This window comes from Phocoena sinus, chromosome 5, assembly GCF_008692025.1.
Source record: "Phocoena sinus isolate mPhoSin1 chromosome 5, mPhoSin1.pri, whole genome shotgun sequence".
Lineage (NCBI taxonomy): Eukaryota > Metazoa > Chordata > Mammalia > Artiodactyla > Phocoenidae > Phocoena > Phocoena sinus.
Genome location: NC_045767.1, coordinates 85,576,636 through 85,596,467, shown reverse-complemented (window position 1 = coordinate 85,596,467; position 19,832 = coordinate 85,576,636). Strand labels below are relative to the sequence as shown.

Sequence of the window (19,832 nt, the reverse complement as noted above, 5' to 3'; positions counted from 1 at the left end):
ACAGAGCAGATATCACACACACACACTAAGTACTCTGAGACACAGAAGGGCTGTGTGGCTTACCAGTGGTTACAGAGCTGGCTTTCAACAGTACTGGAACAAATTCACACCTCCTTTTGCAATTCTCCTGTTCTTTACATTCAACTTTATTATCCATGTTAACAATGCAAGGTAGAGGCTGTAGCAGTAAGAAAAGGTTTATACATTTTAGGCATTAAATGTAGAATGGTACTTCCATACTGCGTTTATGTAATTAGATTGTCATGCAGCCTACATCTAATTTCAGTTCTTTGCTTAAAACTCACTCAATTGCTCAAAAGTTCTTGCTACTTTAAAAATGTAATGATTGAATAATTCTGCTTTAAGTGGCAAAAATGTTTAATTTGGACAAACACTGATAAGAAAAGGCAATGGAAGACAGTAACAGGGCAGTCAATGCCAAGTGAAATAAAACAATTGTGCCAGCAGTTGGAATGCCATATGGAAAAAAGAAACCTGGTTTCATAACTAGGATGGGAAAAAAATCTGTCAAGCGTTATTTTTGTTACATATTCATGACCCGATAAATTGTGTTAATTGCTAAAAGAATGAGGAGTTAACCAAGAATGGATTTATTGTGATAGAAATGGAATATGTTAAGAATCGCAATACAGTTTAGGAAATCTATATAGGTGGTAGTTAAGATTTTGCCTTTGTTTTTTTTTTCCCCTTAGAACTGGCAGGGGAAAAAAATAAGCTTTGTTTCATCCTTATTAAAATATATTTTAATATGTCTTTTCTACATTTATAACAGAAATATCAGAAATGTTGAGCCATTTAATATGAATTTTATTCTGTTTCATATAAATAAATAGATATGGGATAAAGGCATATACATTAAATGAAGAGAATTTTGAGCAATGTTCCAGGTTATGTTGTTCTGGAGAGTATTACCTGCTGCACACCTCCAACCATATATAAGATACTTTTCTTTTTTTGTTGTTTTTTTGTTTTTGTTGTTATTGCTGGCTTTTACACAGAACATAGGAACTGTTAAGATTTAAAGTCCAGACTAATGTGAACACAATAATTTTAGACTCACATTTCCAATTGCCACCTTTCAAACTCTCCAATTCAAGTCAAATGTAATTTAAAACAATCAATTTTACACACAAACCATGAATGCTGTTTTAAGTGCTAGCTTTCAGCAGATTATAAGAGGCAAATTTAACAGAACAAAGACATAAAAGCTACTAAGGAAGTAGTTCCTGTTTTGTTTGTTTTTTAATAGACACGGATAAATAGAAAACAGATTATACACTACAAAAAATGTTGCCACTTGAGTACTAAATGAAAGCAGCATTTCAGATACGCTAGCAATTACGCAAAGCTTTGGCTCGATCTACCTGGATAGCTCATAAGATCCATTCAAGGAAAACTGTGTTGTAGGAGCAGTCCTAGAATAATCTTTTAAAAGTTCTCTATTCTCATTTCCTAGAACTATTATATATTCTCACTAGGTTTTCCGAACTTCATACTAACCTAGGAAAGCTTTTTAGAATTTCCAGATGAGCTGAATGACCTAGCCTCAATGACGTAGAATCAACTACCCTTCTTCTGTGACTTCAGACAATTCAAGATCTGTTTTAGGCACGATGGCTTCAAGGTTATTCCGTGGAGCTGGAGCGCTGGGCGCGCAGGCCCTAGGGGCCTGCATTCCCAATGGAGTCGCCGCAGTGCGGTCTATGGCATCTGGAGGTGGTGTTCCTACTGGTCATGAGCAGGCGACTGGGCTGGAGGGGAGGTCATGCTAGCCACATGCCAGGGACCATACCCATAAAATGTTGGCCCCAAAGGCAGCCTCAGGTAGCAAGGAATACCCTAATTTAGTCCCCTCCATCACCAACAAGCGGATAGTGGTCTACATCCTTGAAGAGGACAACTGTGCTGTTATCTGGTTCTGACCACACAAAGGCCAGGCCCAGCAATATCCTAGTTGTGAAACCCATTACAAGCTGGTGCCCCACCAGCTGGCCCACCGACCCCCTGCACTAGCTCACTCAAAATGTGGGGTACAGTTTCTTCTTTCCAATAAAGACTAGCCATTACATTGGCTCCTCCTCCAACATAAATAAATAGATTTAAAAATAAATAAATAAGTAAATAAACAAAGATCTGTCTTTCGGTATTCTAACGTGGAAAAGAAAGTCATGACATCATCAAGAACATAAGTAAAGTTTAAGTTGAGACATCATGTTTATGCAAATTAAAATTTTGTCTGTGAAATTACCATATACAGATTTTTGTCAGAGACGTGCCTACTAGCACAATTATGCCAGCCTGAAACGATAAGGGATATGCACCAAACAAATTGTACAAACCAACTGATGTTGCGTTATCCATTAATGTATCCTACACTTATTCAATAATTTTCACTAGTAGTAATCTCTAGGATGAATTTTTTTTTCCCATTTGCTACCATAATAAAGGAAAATTTGAAATGTAATATCAATGGAAGAATAATACAATATGAAAATAACAGTACTATTTTAAAACAAAAAATTGCAGAATAAGTAATAAGTAACCAATTTTTAGAAGTGGTTGCAAATTATACAACTTTCTTAATAATGAATCAATTTTTTATTACATACCATTTTTGAATGTGATATGGATTTATATCCTCTTTACATGGATCTAAAGCATATACATTAGATCAAACTGGTTCATTATTGTGAAATCTGGCACTTACAAAACTACCATGCGGACAAAGCACTGTAAGCCCTGTGTTTTAAGGCCAATGCCTGATACCATGTAGAAAACCAACACATACACTTTTTTGCTCAAACAACAGTGCTGGACTGAATTGCAGGGAAGTTAGTCTCTTTACTCCAGTACCTCTTAATGCTGTGTCAACGCTCAGAAGAATATAGGTTACTAAATGTATTTTTTAAAGGTAAATTTTTAATTTAATATTGAAAACAAACCAAAGATGAAATTATATGCATATTTCAAGAGGTGGTAAGATAAAGTAATAATCACAAAGATAATAAAATATCCACAATAAGTACTACTATTTATCAAGCAGCCAGGAAGTGTCAGGCAATGTAAAAACTACCTTACACTTATTATCTCATGCAATATCACAACTACTTTAGACATGAGGAAATTTGTTTCCAAGTGACATTCAGGAAGCTTTAACAACTTATTCAAAGACACATGATTAAGTTAAAGAACTAATATTTGACATCAGGTTTACTGAATGCCAAACACATGTTCTTTTTCCTCTATTCAATATCCCTTTATTTATGTAAACAACATGTAGATTAACACAGTAAATCCAAGCTGCAATTGGCATTCAACATGTTTGTTCCTCTGATTTCAATTTTTATGTAATATAGCTAAAAAGTAATTTTCCTTGAATAAATTCAGCAGTAACTATGATAATCTATCCAAGTAAGATGAATTGCATATGTAGTAATACATTTTCTAACATTGTATATGATAGTTAGCCCTTTAGTTGATATCAAGGAAAGTTACCAGTTTTAATTGAGAAAAACAAAGAGTAAGTCTTATTCCACAGTATAATGAAAAGAATACACAATGTGACAAAAACAAATAATACTCCAATATGAACATATACCATGTGCCAAAAAGTTTTCAAAACTCATCTAGTACACAAAACTGTATTATAGAATACAGGAATAAAAATAGTTATGGTGACTAGAAACTAATTGTATATTGATTCTGAGTTATTCATTTTTCAGATTGTTCCGTTGTTTTCATTTTGTCTAAGAACGTTTATTGATTTTGTTTACCATCTTTCCTTACATGTATTAGAATTTTAGTTTACAGGCTCATTTAATGCACTTTTTAACTTTTCTTTGCTGCTCATTTTCATCTATTACCACATTGTGATTGTGCAGATTTTTTCATTTTTTTAAACTGGCCATTCTGACTGGTGTCAGGTGATACCTCATTGTAGTTTTGATTTACATTTCTCTAATAATTAGCTACATTGAGCATCTTTTCATGTGCTTCTTGGCCATCTGTATGTCTTCTTTGCAGAAATGTCTATTTAAGTTTTCTGTCCATTTTTTGATTGAATTGTTTGTTTTTTTGATATTAAGACACATGAGCTGTTTGTAAATTTTGGAGATTAATCCTTTGTTAATCGTGTCATTTACAAATATTTTCTCCCATTCTGTGGGTTGTCTTTTGGTTTCTGTGGGTTGTCATTTTGTTTATGGTTTCCTTTGTTGTGCAAAAGCTTTTGAATTTAATTAGGTCCAATTTGTTTGTTTTTATTTCCATTACTCTGGGAGATGGATTGAAAAATATATTGCTGAGATTTATGTCAGAGTGTTCTGCCTATATTTTCCTCTAAGAGCTCTATAGTATCCAGTGTTACATTTAGGATTTAATCGATTTTGAGTTTACTTTTGTGTATGGTGTTAAAGACTGTTCTCATTTCATGTTTTTACATGTAGCTGTCCAGTTTTCTCAGCACCATTTATTGAAGAGACTGCATTTCCTCCATTGTATAATCTTGCCTCCTTTGGTGTAGATTAATTGACCATAGGCGCATGAGTTTATTTCTGGGATTTCTATCCTGTTCCATTGATCTATATGTCTGTTTTTGTGCCAGTACCATACTGTTTTGATTATTGTAACTTTGTAGTATAGTCTGAAGTCAGGGACCCAAATTCCTCTAACTCTGCCCTTCTTTCTGAAGATTACTTTAGATATTCAGGGTCTTTTGTGTAACCACACAAATTTTAAAATTTGTCCTAGTTCTGTGAAAAATGCCATTGGTAATTTGATAGAGATTGCATTGAATCTGTAGATTGCCTTGGGTAGTATAGTCATTTTGGCAATATTGTTCTTCCAATCCAAGAACATGTTATATCTTTCCATCAGTTTATGTCATCTTTGATTTCTTTCATCAGCATCTTATCCTTTTTGGAGTATAGGTTTTTATCTCCTTAGGTAGGTTTATTCCTAGGTATTTTACTCTTTTTGATGTGATGGTAAGTGGGATTGCCACTTTAATTTATTTTTCTGATCTTTAGTTGTTAGTATATAGAAATGCAAAAGATTACGGTATATTTAATTTGTATCCTGCAACTTTACCAAACTCATTGATAAGCTCAAGTAGTTTTCTGCTAGCATTTTTAGGATTTTCTATGTATAGTATCATGTCATCTAAAAACAGTGACAGTTTTATTTCTTCTTTTCCAATTTGGATTCCTTACATTTCTTTTTCTTCTCTGAGTACTGTGGCTAAGATTTCCAAAACTAAGTTGAATAACAGAGGCAAGAGTGGACATCCTTGTCTTGTGCCTGATCTTAGAGGAAATGCTTTCTGCTTTTCACCAATGACTATGATGTTAGCTATAGGTTTGTCATATATGGCCTTTATTATGTTGAGGTATATTCCCTCTATGCCCACTTTCTGAAGAGTTTTTATCATAAATGGGCATTGAATTTTGTCAAAAGCTTTTTCTACATCTATTGAGATGATCATATGTTTTTTATTTGATTTGTTAACATGGTGTAACACACTGATTGATTTGTGTATATTGAAAACTCCTTGCATCCCTGGGATAAATCTCACTTGATCATGGTGTATAATCCTTTTAATATATTGTTGGATTCAGTTTGTTAGTATTTTGTTGAGGATTTTTGCGTCTATGTTCAGCAGTGATATTTGCCTGGAATATTCTTTTTTTGTGTGGTATCTTTATCTTGTTTTGGTATCAGGGTGATGGTGGCCTTATGGAATGAGTTTGGTAGTATTCCTTCCTCTGAGATTTTTTTGGAATAGTTTCAGAAGGATAGGCGTTAACTCTTCTCTAAAGGTTTGATATCAATACAATTCGCCTGTGAAGCCATCTGTTCCTGGGCTTTTGTTTTTTTGGGAATTTTATAACCACACTTTCAATTTCAGTACTTGTGATTGGTCTTTTCATATTTTCTATTTCTTCTTGGTTCAGTCTTAGGAGATTGTACCTTTCTAAGAATTTGTTCATTTCTTCTAGGTTGTCCATTTTACTGGCATATAGTTGCCTGTAGTAATCTCTTATGATCCTTTATATTTCTGTGGTGTCCATTGAACTTCTCCCTCTTCATTTCTAATTTTATTGCTTTGAGCACTCTCCCTCTTTTTCTTGATGAGTCTGGCTAAAAGTTTATTGATTTTGTTTATCTTTTCAAAGAATCAGCTGTTAATTTCACTGTTCTTTTCTATTATTTTCTTTGTCTCCATTCCATTTATTTCTGCTCTGATCTTTATGATTTCTTTTCTTCTACTAACTTTGGGTTTTGTTTGTTCTTTCTCTAGTTGCTTTAGGTGTAAGGTTAGGTTGTTTATATTATTTGTGATCCTTCTTGTTTTCTGAAGTAAGATTGTATTGCTTTAAACTTCCCTCTTAGAGCTGTTTTGCTGCATCCTATAGATTTTGGATCATCATGTTTTCATTTTCTTTTGTCTCTAGATACTTTTTGATTTCCTCTTTGATTTTTCAGTGATCCATTGGTTGTTTAGTAGCATACTGTTTAGCTTCCATGTGTTTGTGTTTTTTACAGTTCTTTTTCTTGTAGTTGATTTCTAGTCTCATAGTGTTTTGGTCAGAAAATATGCTTGATATGACTTCAATTTTCTTAAATTTACTGAGGCTCACTTGGTCTCCCAGCATGTGATAAATCCTGGAGTATATTTTATGTGCACTTGAGAAGAATGTGTATTCTGTTGCTTTTGAATGGAATGCTCTATAAATATTAATAAAGCCCATCTGATCTAATGTGTCATTTAAGGTCTATGTTTCCTTGTTAATTTTCTGTCTGGATGATCTTTCCATTAATGAAAGTGGGTGTTAAAGTCCTCCACTAAATTGTGTTACTGTCGATTTCTCCTTTTATGGTTGTTAGCATTTGCCTTATATAATGAGGTGCTCCTATGTTGGGTGCATATATATTTACAACTGTTATATCTTCTTCTTGGAGTGATGCCTTGATCATTATGTAGTGTCCTTCTTTGTCTCTTATAACAGTCTTTATTTTAAAGTCTATTTTTTCTTATCTTATAGGAGCATTTCAACTTCAGCTTTCTTTTGATTTCTGTTTGCATGGAATACATTTTTTCATCCCCTCACTTTCAGTCTGTATGTGTCCCTAGATCTGAAGTGAGTTTCTTGTAGACAGGATATATATGGGTCTTGTTTTTGTATCCATTCAGCCAGTCTATATCTTTTGGTTGGAGCATTTAAACCATTTACATTTAAGATGATTATTAATATGCATGTTCTTATTGGATTTTGTTACTTGTTTTGGATTTGTTTTTGTAGGTCCTTTTTCTTCCCTTCCTCTTTTGTTATCTTCTCTTGTGATTTGATGACAAACTTTAGTTTTGTGTTTGGATTCCTTTGTATGTGTGTGTGTGTATCTATTGTAGACTTTCAGTTTGTGGTTACCATGAGGTTTTAACATAGCAATCTACATATAAACAAGGATGTTTTAGTTGCTGGGCTTTTAATTTCAAATGCATTTCCAGTATCCTGCATTTGTGCTCTCCTCTTCTCACGCTTGTTGGTTTTGATAACATATTTGTGTGCAGATGATTTCCTATCTTTACCGTATGTTTGCCTTCAATGGTGAGCTTTTTCATTTGTAATTTTCTTGTTTCTAGTTGTGGCCATTTCTTCTCTGCCTAGAGAAGTTTCTTTAGCATTTATTGCAAGCTGGTCTGGTGGTGCTGAATTCTCTTGTCTTTTGCTTGTCTGTAAAGCTTTTGATTTCTCCATTGAATCTGAACAAGAGCCTTGCTTGGTAGAGTATTCTTTCTTTTAGGTACTTCTCTTTTATCACTTTAAATATTTTGTGGCATTCCCTCTGGCCTGCAGAGTTTCTGCTGAGAAATCAGCTGATAACCTTATGGGAGTTACCTTGTTTGTTATTTGTTGCTTTTCCCTTGCTGCTTTTAATATTTTTCTTTAATATTTTCTCAATTTGATTACTATGTGCCTCAATGTGTTCCTTCCTGGGTTTATCCTGCCTGGGACTCTCTGTACTTCCTGGATTTTGGTGACTGTTTCTTTTCCCATTTTAGGGAAGTTTTCAGCTAATATCTCTTCAAATCTTTTCTCAGGTTCTTTCTCTTTCTCTTTCCTTCTGGGACTCCTATAATGCAAATGTTGGTTTATGCTTTCTCAGAGGTCTCAGATTTTTCTCATTTCTTTTCATTCTTTTTGTTTTTTATTCTGTTCTGTGGCAGTGATTTCCATCATTCTGTCTTCCAGGTCACTTATCCATTCTTCTGCCTCAGTTATTCTGCTGTTGATTCCTTCTAGTGTATTTTTCATTTCAGTTCTTGTATCATTCATCTCTTTGTTTGTTCTTTAGTTCTTCTAGGTCTTTGTTAAACATGTCTTGCATCTTCTCGATCCTTGCCTCCATTCTTTTTCCGAGGTCCTGTTTCATCTTTCATCTTCACTATCATTATTCTGAATTATTTTTCCAGTAGGTTTCCTGTCTCCACTTTATTTAGTTGTTCTTCTGGGGTTTAACTTGATCCTTCATCCGGGATATATTCCTTTGCCATCTCATTTTGTCTAACTTTCTCTAATTGCAGTTTTCATTCCTCAGACTGCAGTGTTGTAGTTCTTCCTGCTTCTACTATCTTCCCCCTGTTCGATGAGGCTTTCTAAGAGGCTTGTGCAGGCTTCCTGTTGGGAGGGAGTAGTTCCTGCCCACTGGTGAGTGGAGCTGGGTCTGCCCTGGTGGGCAGGGCTGTGTGAGGGAGTTTGTTTATCAGGCAGTTGTTTATTCAGGAAGACTTTAAGCAGCTTGTCTGCTGATAGGTGAGGCTGTGTTCCTGCCCTCTTGGTTGTTTGCCCTAAGGTATCCCTGCACTGGAGCCTACAGGCTGTTGGGTGGCGCCAGGTCTTGGTGAGAAAATGGCTGCCTCCAAGAGTTCTCATGTAAATGAGTACTCACCAGAACAGCTGCAACAAGTGTCCTTGTCCCTACAGGGAGCCAAAGCCATCCCCCACCCTCCTGCCTTCAAAGGAGACTGTCCAATACTAACAGGTAGGTCTGGCCCAGTCTCTTATAAAGTCACTGTTTTTTTCCTCCTGGTCCTGTGTGCACAAGACACTGTGTGCACCTTCCAAGAGTGGAATTTCTGTTTCCCCCAGTCCTTTGGAATTCCTGAGATCAAACCCCACTGGTCTTCCCAGCCAGATTCTCCGGGAGCTCCTTCTACCAATATCAGACCCTCAGGCTGGGGAGCCACCTGTGGGGGTCAGAACTTTCACTCTTGTGGGAGATCTTCTGTGATCTAATTGTTTTCCAGTTTATGGGTTGCCCACACAGCAGGTATGGGTTGGATTTTATCAATATTGCACCCTCTTACCATCTCATTTTGGTTTTTTCTTTGTCTTTGGATGCAGGGTATTTGTTTGGTAGGTGTCAGCATTTTTTTGTCCGTGGTTGTTCAGCAGTTAGTTGTGATTTTGTTGTTTCCACAGGAAGGGGTGAGCCCACTTCTTTCTACTCCTCCATCTTGTCTCCTCCTCCATTAGAGAATGAAGAAATGAAAGAATGAAGAAATGAATGGTATTCTGAATTTCTGTGATCTTCTCCAATGTGCTTTCGCCACCTTTCTACCTCAGTCATCCACTGACAGCTGTACATTGTTATCATTTAATGCAATCTGTGATCCTGGAATGGATCAGTTCTGGAGGCTTAGAAGTACAAATACAATGTGCCAGAGATTCAGTGTCCGATGAGAGTTTCCTGATTCAGTCTTCTTCTAATTATGTTTAGTTCTGTTCAATCTTTTACTTGAACTTATTTGATCCTTTTCATCAGTAGACTATTTAATTTCCTTCCTTTAATGGCCATATTCAGATAAATACATTCTCCACCACTGATTTCTAGTACTTCATCAAAAACCATGTCCTTTTATTTTAGGGTGCACAGCCATACTATATTTGTTCAGGTTGCATTTCAGGTGTGGCCTTGTGATTGAATCCAGGCCATTGCATTTGAGAAAAAATGAAAAGTGCTACTTCCACAGTGGAACACAAAAATCTCCCATGCACTCTTATTCTTTCTCTTCCCTCTTCCTGCAGCTAGAAACCGACTTGGCAACTTAGACTTGATTATGCTAATAAGAACAGTCTGACATTGGAAACCAATGCTGAAGATAGCAAAATGTCTAGCAAACTGAGTGACTGAAAGATTTTGTCTGGAGAACAGCCCCCCATGACCTGCATACCTACACAGATGTTCTATTATAAGCCACTGAAATTTTGGTCTCTACTCATTACCACAGCCTTGACTAAACAGCTAATGCAGTATCTGTAAGATCCTTGGAAAACTGATGGTTTATAAATTGTCTGCTTAAGGACTTTATATTCTTTACCTCTTCAGTCTTCAAGGTTTTGTGATTTTGTGAGGAACGGTGATTAGTTCATTTCTTTCTCCTGTCTGAATGATTGTTTTACCACATAATAACACACTAATTGGTGGAAGTTCAAATCAAACCACAAATACAACAAATGGACAACAGCTTTTGAATATCTGGAAATTAAGCCTTTTCCTTTGGGGAAAAAGAGCCTAATTTGTATTCAATTATCTAATTAATGGTTGCAAATCACCCCTGCTTGAAATGGTAACAATAAGGAGAACCCACTGTATATTAAGATAAAAAACATAGCTAATTTTCATTTCATTGGATTTCTCAATAATCCCCTGAGATCTGATTAAGTAATCATATAGACCTTAGCACTGCTTGTAAGTATTCAACAGCATTTGAGATACTTTGTCACCCAGAAGTTGATAATTTATTATTAGTATTCAATCTTCATTTATCAAATCATTAATGTAGAGGGAATAACATATCATAAAAGACTCATTTTCATGAACCATTCATAGAAAGTAAGTAAATTGGAGTCATATACCTGTTGAGTGATGCTGGATACAGATATATTTCTGAAAGGGCCAATAGATTCTTTTTCTATGACATTGAGAGCTGAGTGATGGACATCTGTTTCTTGAAGCTTTGTTTCGATCCTGTCATAAATGTACATGTATATGTGTGTGTCAGTGAAAGATATACAAGTTTTAGATTAAATCAGTGCCTTTATATTACACATAAAACTGCTAAATGTTACCATTAGGTTTCCAAGTTTCTTTAAACATTTCATTGATCAATTCTGTAGAACATTTTTCCCCCCAGAAAAATTTTATATTGCAATCAAAGATAAAATATTAATTTTGGGATTGGATAAACTGTTTCAGTGCATTTTTGTGTTAAATATCTAGTTTGTGTCTTGCTTTCTATTGCATATATGATAATAATAACAGTTAATGCTCACTCAAGGGCTTACTACATGTCATGCACTGTTGTATGTGCAATACATGTGTTAACTTATATAATACACTCTGACTCTATGAGTCTACCCATTTTGAAAATGAGGAAATGGGCTTTTAGAGAGGTGAAATATCTTGCTTAAGGTCACACAGCTTGAAGTAACCATTGTGATTTGAAGTCAGTTGTGCTGACTCTAGAATCCAGGGTGCATCTTGCCCATATTTCTATTAGTAAATATCTAGGTAAACTTTGAATACATATTTCAGGGGTTTTTTCCCCAAAATGTATTCAATATTATAAAATGGTCAAAGTAAAATATTAAACCAGCTTTATTTCACTGCACAAATATTTTACTAGAAAATGTATAGAGGAGATTACAGATGGTTAATTTCATCTGAAGAGGCTTAAGAATATTGTTTGTTCATCTCAAACTTCTGCTCAAAATCAAGTACAAATAATGGAAGCTATGAGAGTTCTAGGATATTTGTTTTAAAAAATTGACTGGACTATTTTCACAAATCAATATAAAAGCAGTCTTGGTCCTGATTTTATCCCCTCATTTTCCTACTCTTTACCTCTTCTTTAAGAGTACAAGTTTTTGTTTGTTTGTTTGTTGTTTGTTTGTTTTTGACATATCAGTCAGACACGTTCATTTCTTGCTCTGTCATTTAATACTTTTGACACATAGCATGATATAAAAACCCTTGACTTCTTGCTAATAAGCTGGTAATTCCAAATGGTAATGGTAATATTGTTTACCTCATAGAATTCAGAGGGATTAAATAAGCTTTTCAGGTAAGTCATATTGCATATTGTCAGGAACAAAATAGAGACATAGATAAATGATATTTAATGATAACAATAATAGTAATAGCAATGTAAAATTATATAAAATTAAGGTTTATCTTCTTATGGTTTAACTGTGAAAATAAATCACTAAAATTAAAATAACAATGCATTTAAATTACCATTACAGCCTTTATAAATTACAACTTAAAAACAGAATAATTGGTTTCATGCTACTTTTATTCCTTTTAATCCAGCTAAAGCCTCAGAGTGAGAAATACAACTCCTCCTGCCCACTAAAGACTATGATATTTCCTTGAATTCCTACTGAGCCTTTAATTATGAGAGAGAGCAAGAACAGTCCAAGTGCTGCAGTACTGACTACTACCATAGCTACTAGAGAGAAAGACATTAGGCCTGAGTAAATATAGCAGAGAGTGGTTGCTGAGCTCACCAAGAGTGCCAGAGAAATACTCTCATTAGAAGACACCACATCAGAAGACAAGGGGGGGGGGGGGCCTCAATAAACACATATTGTAGTCAACCCTTTGAAATCTCTTAGACAGCTTGAAAGTAAAATATTCCAGGACCCACTGCAACCTAACTATAGTGTGAAGTTGTTAGTCTTATTAGGAGTAGTTTTAAATGTTCTGTAGTACACCGCTATGACACGGTTATGATTTATTTATTTTTTCAATCAGATTTATGTTAAGCTATTATTCTGGAAAGATCAATTCACCTCCACTTAATTTATACACTATTGATATTTATTCAGCCTCAGAATTATTTGATATGTTCATATTGCTTTCCTCTCAAATAAATTCAAAAAGACTTATCCCTACAATGTTTTCTTTCAAACATTTTATAATTTTTTTCTAGTACACTATTAGTGATTGGGTAAATAAAGTGACTTCTTTTGTCTGATATGAAGAAATTATTTATATATTACCTCTTTTATATTTTAATGAAATCAACTTTGAGCCATAGTAATATATTATTACCTGTTAATTAGATATAACTCATTCCTGTCATTTGTGTTGGCAAATCATACTGTTTGGTTCCATTGAACAGCCAAGAAGTGGTAACTCCATGTTCATTTATCTCAATGCCTGTTTGAAATAAACATAACTACTGGATGTGTATACTTACCCTGTTTCAATACAATCCTCAGAAGGATCTTTGGGGAAGATATCTAGATAATGCCATCCATTCTGCTAGTCCTGGGTTTCTTCTCTTTCTTCAGACCTCTGTTCTACTTTTCCAGATAACACACAGTTATTTTGGGACATATTTCCTCATTTATTTTGTTCAATGAGCATTATTTTCTTATTTTTAATCATCCATATATTAATGTTTATTCTCTGGCACTCAATTTTGGTATATTTGACATTCTATTTATAAAACAATACTGATCTGTAACATTTGTTGCCTATGTTTTTATTAAAAATGGTTACTTCCTTATTTAAGTCCCAAGTTTTTGCTTCATGTGAATCTCTTTTGTTTTCACAAATATATTGAATTGGTTTTCTTTTACTTGAAACCCAGTCTATGTAAACATAATCTGAAATAATACAGGCAGAAGAAAAAAATTAAAATCAAGTTTTCTATTTCAATAATTTTAATATATTCTTGTATGCATATTTCCACCTTTTCAAATTAGTTTTTACCTCAACTTTGTTTGGGCTTTAGAAGATGGAGTGGAAATCAAATGTCTGAATACAGTTCTTCTACTCATTGAAGTTAACAGTCTTTTAGCTTCACAGAAGAAAGAATAAACGTATGGATAGTTTGTACTATAAAGCAGGGGCCCCCAACTCCCAGGCCATGGACTGCTACTGGTCCGTAGCATGTTAGGAGCTGGGCTGCACAGCAGGAGGTGAGCAGCAGGCGAGCTAACGAAGCTTCATCTGTATTTACAGCCACTCTCCATCGCTCGCTTTACTGCCTGAGCTCCACTTCTTGTCAGATCAGCAGCAGCATTAGATTCTCAAAGGAGCACAAACCCTACTGTGAACTGTGCATGCGAGGGATCTAGGTTGCACGCTTCTTATGAGAATCTAATTCCTGATGATCTGAGATGGAGCTGAGACAGTGATGCTAGCACTGGGAAGTGTCTGCAAATACAGATTATCATTAGCAGAGAGGTTTGACTGCACAGAGACTGTAATAAGTCAATTGCTTGCAGACTCATATCAAAACCCTAACAGTGAGCAGCAAGTGAAAACAAGCTCAGGGGTCCCACTGATGCTGCATTATGGTGAGTTGTATAATTATTTCATTATATATTACAGTGTAATAATAGTAGAAATAAAGTGCACAATAAATGCAATGTGCTTGAGTCATCCCCAAACCATCCCCTCCACCTCTGATCCATGGAAAATTGTCTTCCACGAAGCCGGTCCCTTGTGCCAAGAAAGGTTGGGGACTGCTGTTATAAAAACTAAATATGTTCCAAATTGTTGGTCTTCTCAAACATTTCTCTAATGTTGCACACTTCTGCTTAACCTAACTTGTATGTTATTGATAGACAGTATACTAAAAATTTAACTTTAAAATTTAGCCTTCTGTGTAGCATGGAATAGATTTCTCACAGATTAATTCATATGATGTGGTAGGGTTATTAATTAAATGGTATCCATGACAACTAGGAAAGTATATTTTCATATAAACCCGGAAGAGTAAGTTACATGGATTTAGGCAGACAGTCGTTATAACTGAAAAATTACTTTGGATTCAACAAAGCTGTGTGAACTTTGTGACCTGTTTGCAGATGCACTATTATTATAACTCTGCTGTTCTCAGTATGAAAGTTAGAAATGGCTGGGAAATGTATAAATATTGCTATAGATAGAAGTACAAAGGGAATATGTGTAATAACTATATTCACACAAATTTACAATAATTGGAAAGTGAAGAAGGAGAAAGAGAAAAAAACAAGAAATGTTTAGGAACAAAAGTGACTAGTCCATGCTGTGTTTTATTCTCCATTGTCCAACCCTGAAAATGAAGCCCAATTTAAATATACTTTATTATGTATCTAAAATGTACAATTATAATTTAAGTATATATACAAACTTGTCTTTACCTAAATAAGCTATGTTGCCAAAATCTTAATGTTTATAAATTTCAGAGTTTTAAACTAGTCTTCCTAACTTAATACTCAAATTCCTGGTTTATTCTTTAAAATAACAAAATGGTAAAACTTCCATTCAAGGAGCAAGCCTTCCATTTGTGACCCACAAACTGTCACAGAGTCATCTATAATAGGTACTGGTGAAGAAATTTTATTATTGTTCTGTCCTGTTAGTCACTAATGGCAGCCACCTCTGCTGAAAGAGGCAGTAAATAAAAGCATTTGTGAATAGGAGGGGTTAATAAATGATCAATTTACAGTTACCAACTTGGTTTTCCTTTCACCTGAAATAAGTAATAGGAATAGTAATAGACAGCAAGAACCGTTTTTAGAGTTAGTGTTTCAGCCTCATACCCTGCTGCTTACTATTTTTAGTACAAGCAAAAATGGAGGAAAACTTGGATAACAGGTTTACTACATATCCCATATGTTGCAAAACCAAATGACAACCAAAATATTTCAACCTGTTGATTGACCTAGCAAAATATGAATAAGTCGAGTCACATCTAATTAAGACTTTTTTAAACCAGAATGATGTCAAACATCTCTCTTTTTTTTAACATCTTTATTGGAGTATAATTGCTTTACAATGGTGTGTTAGTTTCTGCTTTATAACAAAGTGAATAAGTTATACATATACATATGTTCCCATATCTCTTTCCTCTTGCGTCTCCCTCCCACCCTCCCTATCCCACCCCTCTAGGTGGTCACAAAGCACCCGAGCTGATCTCCCTGTGCTACGCGGCTGCTTTCCACTAGCTATCTGTTTTACGTTTGGTAGTGTATACATGTCTATGCCACTCTCTCACTTTGTCACACCTTACCCTTCCCCCTCCCCGTATCCTCAAGTCCATTCTCTAGTAGGTCTGCCTCTTTATTCTTGTCTTGCTCCTAGGTTCTTCATGACCTTTTTTTTTTTTTTTTTGATTCCATATATATGTGTTAGCATACGGTATTTGTTTTTCTCTTTCTGACTTACCTCACTCTTTATGACAGACTCTAAGTCCATCCACCTCACAAACATCTCTTTGATTAAAAAGTATTCATTTTTTAATATGTTATGCTTGATTAATTATGACTTGGTTATACTCCAGAGGAGAAAAGTCAAAATGCCATATCCAAAACCCTCTCGGATAGAATAGAGCAGTGGTCCCCAACGTTTTTGGCACCAGGGACTGGTTTCATGGAAGACAATTTTTCTGTGGACTGGGGAGGGGGGACAATGGTTCAGGGGGTAATGTGAGTGATGGGGAGTGGCAGGGGGAGAGGCAGATGAAGCTTCGCTCGCTCACCCGCCACTCACCTCCTGCTATGTGGTGTGGTTCCTAACAGGCCATGGGCTGGTGCCAGTCTGTGACACGGGTGGGTAGGGATTCCTGTAATAGAGCATATTTTGGTAAAGGAAAGAAATAAGGTTGCAACTTGAGTTTATTTTTAGTGACTTGTAGTTTTCTGTTTTCATGTTCCTCATTAGTTATGGCATACTTCTATCTCCTCTCACTTTGCTATTCTTGGTAAATTTTCCATGCAACACATTCCAAAGCTTCACATAACCAGAGCCCAATCGAGTGTCACTTTTCATAACTGTTTTTGAGAAACTGTAACACTTATTTTCATCCTGGAGGTGGACTCAAACAGTTAAAACATGTATACTGTTGGCTGAAAATAAATCACACTAAGTGAATTCCATATTTTAATTGAATAAAAACCCCATGTTATTACTTACAGCTCTCTTTTTATAAAATCACAGATTTCAGAGTTAAAAGTTCTCTCTGTAAACTTAAATCAACTGTTTGAATCTGTTCTAAATAATCTCGGTTATACACCCTCACAAATTCAGAAGTTTATTTTCTAGATGAAACTTTAGCCATAATGAAACAGATAAGACAATGGGTGGGTTCAGAATACAGGTCAAATGATACAGCAAATGTCAAAAACATTTAGCAATAATCAATGAAAGGATATTTCAGATTCTGAGCACAGAGTTGGATACACAGATTATCAATGAATATTGATTAATTTAATGAAATAAATAAATGTAAAACTTAATCAATCCCTGGCTAAATAGAAGAGAATAAACTAAATAGAAAGATAATCATGGAGAGGATGGTGAATTGTCAGGTATACCAACTTAAGGGCAACGCTAAGCAGTTAATATACTTCTAAGGACTATTCTGTTACCCTGTGTTAATAGTAATTACAAGATTATAGCAATATTTAACAATATATAAAAACAGAGCAACACAGCATTTTTGTGAAGCAAATATTAAAAACACAAAAAACTCACCAGTTCTTTTTCATTCTTTCTCAAGCCATTTTATTCAGTAACAAAAAGGACAGCAGAAATCATATTTCTGGCTAATCAATCATATGTGATATCTTCTAGATCATAATGTTTTTCTCAGGTTTAATCTGGCATTATGAGTCATCCTTCAAATGAGTGGAAGTTTCCTTTAGGCCAAAACTGATGATTTTTCTAAAAATTTACCTCTTAGTGTCTGGTTCCATGCAGAATATCTTAAATTTTAAGTGATATTGACTTTTTCAGTAAGTATGAAAGGTAACATTTTCCATGTCTTTAACAAATAACAAGTAAGACTCCAAAGATGAAGAAACTACACAAAAGCTAGATGAGTGGTGTGTGAATACATAAGCAGAGGGCTTCCCTGGTGGCACAGTGGTTGAGAGTCCGCCTGCCGATGCAGGGGACGCGGGTTCGTGCCCCGGTCCGGGAAGATCCCACATGCCACGGAGCGGCTAGGCCCGTGATCCATGGCCTCTGAGCCTACGCATCCGGAGCCTGTGCTCCGCAACAGGAGAGGCCACAACAGTGAGAGGCCCGCATACCGCAAATAAATAAATAAATAAATAAATAAATAAATAAATAAAAATACATAAGCAGAGCCCCTGGAACCAAACCTGCTTTAATGGAGAGAGGATAATCCTCAAGTCTGGATGTTATCTACATACAGAATTAAAATATGTAAATAATATTGGATTTTTCCCTCAGGGGAAAAAAAAAGGTTTTTGTTTGATTTGTTGACTTGGTGTAGAAAACAGTAGAATTATATTAGAATATGAATTGACTGCTATATTTTGGAGAGAAACACAACCTGGAACAAAAGGTACTATCCTGAGTTTATTATTACCTGACAAATGGAGATTCATTTGACAGATTCTAATCAGGATGGCCATCTCCTCTTGGCACTACTGCTGAGGCTGGAGGATGACATTTTATTAAATTCAAATGTGGTGAATTTGTCAGCATTTATTTTGCTTGTATGTTCTGCAGCTTTCAGCATTATTGATCATGAAATTTTAATATAATTCTTGGAAACGTAGGCCTACATTTCAAGAGCAGTCTCAGATTGATTTAGGCCTTAGCTGCCCCCAAGAGAGTAGTCAACACTGTTTTGTGTATAAGTCTTATGTCCTTTTTTCTTCTTTTTCTCTCTTTACTGATCCTCTCTCACCTAATTCCTCCTCCTTTTTACTCCTAGAAACAAAGTATACCAGTGAATCAAAGAAAGAGCCCAAATCTGGTTTGGTTTAATTTCCAATATTCAAGCTATTCTGGATACTCATATTGGAAAAGGTTTATGTAACTGACCTGTGTACGGTAACTCACTAGCATTTACCTATATTTAAACATTTGTAGGCTTGCTACTTTTCCTGGTTTTATGTAACTTTGTCACATAATCAAATTTCTTATAAGTCAACTTATACAAATAAGAACAAAATTCTATTAACTCATTTAAGTGGCTTTATAATTAAGTCATTTCATTTTACATCTTGGCAGAAATGGCAAATTTCAATTTCATGATTTTAGGATTTATGTAGACACTTAGTGGCCTTTTGAATGATATTTTTTCCTTTAGAGCTATGAAGTCACTTTCCTTTTTTCCCCCCCTCCTATCCACATACTGCTTGTATTTATACTTGTGTTGGTCTTACAGTAATAAGATGGAAAGTCTGTTCAGTACATTGATTTTTTTCCCCCAACAACTTGATTACTGCAATTCCCTGTTAGCTGGCCACTTTTCAACTACTATATCAAATTGCAGTATGTACAAACCTGAGCTACTAGTCTGGTTGTCTGCAACCACTTATTGGAGGCAAGCTGAATCAGCTTAATTCCTTTCCTTCAGTCTCACATGGAAAGGGTTTAATGTGGACTTTAATATCTTTGATTTTAATAAAAATTTTTTTATATCTTTAACTATAGTAAAATATTTTCAAGACCATGTCACTGTAGCAGTGAAGTAAGTTGCAAAAATCACTCCTGTCTATAAGTTAACTACAAGGGTTCTAGTGACCAAATTCAAATTTAATAAGTATAGAGAAAACTGGTTAAGAGTTGCACTGTGAATATACCACATGACAGGGACTGCTCCAAGTGAGTGGCATGTGTCAGGAGCACTAGTGTGTCTGACAAATTACCCTTCATTTCATACAATGAGTGAATACATGGATGAAAGGAAGAAATTATGAGTAACATGCCCCAGAGAAAACTGGAATCCATTCCTAAAGAAATTTCAGACTCTGGGTTTTGAAATATTG

General features: G+C 35.2%; 1 pseudogene; it reads left to right on the top strand.

Moving 5' to 3' along the window:
• Positions 1-1,634: 1,634 nt before the first annotated feature.
• LOC116753967 lies at positions 1,635-2,081 on the top strand (annotated as a pseudogene).
• The last annotated feature ends 17,751 nt before the right edge of the window (positions 2,082-19,832 follow it).